Source organism: Bacillus rossius, chromosome 12, assembly GCF_032445375.1.
Source record: "Bacillus rossius redtenbacheri isolate Brsri chromosome 12, Brsri_v3, whole genome shotgun sequence".
In the NCBI taxonomy this organism is placed as follows: domain Eukaryota; kingdom Metazoa; phylum Arthropoda; class Insecta; order Phasmatodea; family Bacillidae; genus Bacillus; species Bacillus rossius.
In genome coordinates, this window is record NC_086339.1 from 26,856,446 (window position 1) to 26,860,108 (window position 3,663).

Consider the following 3,663-nt stretch of genomic DNA (forward strand, 5'->3'; position numbering starts at 1 on the left):
GGCTCTTGCCTTTTCTTGTATTTTCTTGTAACATGTATTTATTTTAAGCACGAAAGAGCTGAGCTAGCTGGAGCGTGCTCTTTTATTTGCTGTAATGTTCGTTTGTAATGTGTATTTATGTGTTGAATAAAATCTATCTAAATCTAAAATCTAAAAAAATCTTGCCTAGCATCCGGCCGGTCAGGGTTCGCTTCCTGCTCATATAATTTTTATTTTTTTTTATTTGATAATTTTATAATAATTCTTATTTTAACGCTAGCGACGATGTATTAAATTCGTACTAGAAGTGTATTATAATCACATTGAATAGCATTAAATATGACAATGAGTGAATTATGTGTTATATTTCATTACTTCCTGACCATTTATTTCCCCTTTAAAATATTAGAATCCCATTAGGACTCGCCTACCGTAACTGCAGCATAAGAGCGATTATTAAAAGAAAGGTTGGGAACGGCAAAATCAGGTAGCAATCGTTGCTCAAATATGATTGAAAAAAATACACCACGCAAAAATAAAATATTTTTTTACTATGTATTTCAGCGTTAAATAATAATTATTAAAAATATGAAATAATAAAAAAAAAGCTTCTATGAGCAGGAAGCGAACCCTGACCGGCCGGCTGCTAGTCAATCAATCAATTAATAGGTTTTTATTTTTTTTTTTTGTCATGGTACATGTTTTACAAGTTTATACAGACACCCCAGCAGTTTCCTGCTCTTTTGCCAAATTACACAATGATAACAAACATGAATAAGAATATAAATAGGTGATATTTATTTAAAAAGAAAAAAGAAAATATTATTTAGACAGGCAATAGGCCACTCCAACGCTACTCCTAAACAAAAGAATGTTGAAAAGAAAAAAAATTGTATTATAATTTGCCAGATAAGTTGGACACAAACCTTACAAATGCCACTATTGTTTTCAGTATTATTGAATATCTCAAAGTATATTTTCAATTATAATTCGGCCAACTCAGAGCGACAAAGCAGTAAAATTCCGTTATCTAGGAACTCTGAACTTAGTTGTCTCAGTCTTGACTGTTTATGTTCGTGTTGTTTAAAAATAGGCCGTAGAAAAACAATGGAAAAGTTTGTACCTAAACAGTTTCAGTTCTATGTCTCACAACAATATAGTTTTCACACATACACTGCTTTAAAAATTGCCTGAAAAACTGCAAAATGTGTCGTAACGACATTTCAGTATGGCCTGCATGGATGCAGGATACTTGGACCATGTGTACTTTTACACAAAATCTGTTTTATCTGCGCGAATCACGCGAGATTTTAACATGCCCTCTGCTCACGTACACGTCGACACAAACCGTAATTCTCGCCCGCACACGCAACATTACTGTTTTTCCGACAGGAGGTCTTATCGGAAAACTGTATTTCACAAGCTGGACCGAAACGTTCCATTTCCCAGCAGCCCTTGCGCTAGGCGCTGAGTTTGAAGCTCCGCCAAAGCTTTGGCCAATCACAAGGCGCTGTCCGGGAAATAAAAAAAAAAAACGAGATTTAACGATCTCGAGAAAGTAAATAAACATTTCACTAAACAATTTGTCACTTGTCAACGTCCGTAAATGTGCCTGAAATGGTGTTTATAACATAAAGCAGTTTAATAAAGATTGTTTTCACGCCTGTAAAAAAATCAAATAGATACGTCATGTATCGTTGCAACTGTAATCATAATTTAAACAACAGTTTAAACGCTCTGTACTACTGTTACAGTACAGATTACCGCTCTCATGCTTAATTCGCACCACAGTTGAAGCTGGTTTAATTTATTTTACTTTAAAAACACTTAGCTAAAACCGGCAACAGCGCGACTTGGCAACGCCGCGCCGGCGGTAAAAATACATAGCTCGCGTCGGCCACGCGACACTTCACGCTGCCTTCTCGACCGCTCCACTGCTGTACACCTGTTGCTGCTGATTGAGGTGTCACCGTACTTCAAGGAAGGTCTCCGGAACAGAAGGTAAGGGGGCGTCCATTAATTACGTGAGGCGATTTTGGCGATTTTTCGACCACCTCCCTTCCCTAATCAAACGTGAGATTTTTCAAATGCCTTTTTTATAGAGTGAAAATACGTTATTTTGTTGTTTTTGCGTTGGATTTATGAAAAAAGCCTAATTTGACATATTATTTTTATTTAAGACTAGTTTTTAAGACAGAACTTAGTCTAGAATCACAGTGTGAAAAAATCGAACAATAAAATACTTAAATAGGAACCACTAAAATACTTAAAAGAATATTCATTCTAATTCAGTCGACGGGGGACTCTTGCGTGGTATCAAGAGTAACTTTGTTGCGTTCGCATAGCCGCGATAAATATTATTGTGTGGGATTCAGCGATATATCAGAGGAGAAACATGTTCTACTTGATTTAACCCGGTTTTCTCGCAATTTTACGCTGTTTCTTGCGGGGGGGGGGGGGGGTAATTACGTAGTATTATCCGAAACCCCCCCCCCTCCCCTTTCTCACCACACCAACGTGAGATTCGGCTCGACCCCCTACCCCCCTAACGTAATTCATCGACACCCCCTAACAGCTATCCAGATGTCACAAGCACATCAGGTGACAGTCTCACTGCAATCTCGGTCACTGTGTGGCAGTTATAGTAAGCAATGCCACGCGTGCGCAGGTACTCGGCGCCCCTGGAAGCTGCCGGACGGAATGACATCCGTGATGCCACCGTGGATGACGTCACACCACGGACATGACTAGCCGCGACTGATGAGGTGTTCGGCGGTAGCCGCTCCACGCCAATGGTACGGCTTTCTTATTTATATAATTTTATTTGGGATTAAATGACATGTGTGACCTGATGTTTATTTAGTATTTAAAATTTCCTCGGCACCCTGTTGATTTCCGTGCCAAACCCGTGTCGCTGGGTAACCCAGTGTTGCGCGACTGTGTGTGTGTGTGCGCGCACGTATGTGATTGTCGCGCCCGACTTGGTTCTGTTACCAGGCGCTGGGACGCGCCACCGTCGACCTCGGAGCAGCGAGCAGGCAGACAGGACTCTTTGTTCCGCCCCGGGCTGATCGTGGTAGCACCTGCCCTCTCCACGTCACCGGACTTGAACCCTGCAGCTGCGAGGCGGCCCGGGACTTGCGAACAGCTGCCGCGACGCCCTCCGTTCAAAAAAAGTAAGTCCTCCTCTCAGCTTCGTAGCCACGAATCAGGCTGCACTTGCGTGCACTGATCCCCAAACAGTTCTGTTTAAATTACGCTCTGGAATGTAAAAAACGAAAAACGAACTGGAAATTTCTCCCACCCTACCCCTGATAGGGCGCACGTTTGGGAGGGTAACGTGAGAATGCCGGCCATAAGGTCGGAACAATCTGTCCGGTTAACTTACACAAGTTGCACAATTTGACGGTGTAGCTGGATTAACAAAAAAGGAAAAATAACTGTTTTCTTAGCGCGATGTTTCGCTTAGAGTGCCGTACTGTTTCACAAATATTTCCTTTTTTTTTCAAGCATTTAAATTGGTTTGAGCCTTAATGGAAGTGTAGTGAGCGCACTGCCAGGTGCATTTGTCCAATCATGAGCAGTTCGGTTGGTCGTTACACGAATAACTTTGGCGTCTGATTTTTTTTTTTTTTTTTTTTTTTGCGTTTTGCGCGAGTTCGTGCAGTAGGAGATTCATTAATT

At 41.1% G+C, this 3,663-nt stretch overlaps 1 long non-coding RNA gene across 1 annotated transcript; it reads left to right on the plus strand.

The window, feature by feature from the left end:
* Positions 1–1,882: 1,882 nt before the first annotated feature.
* LOC134537751 (uncharacterized) lies at positions 1,883–3,351 on the plus strand. Its single transcript, XR_010076038.1, has 3 exons — positions 1,883–1,980; positions 2,648–2,774; positions 2,977–3,351. It is a non-coding gene; the product is annotated as an uncharacterized LOC134537751 (long non-coding RNA).
* The last annotated feature ends 312 nt before the right edge of the window (positions 3,352–3,663 follow it).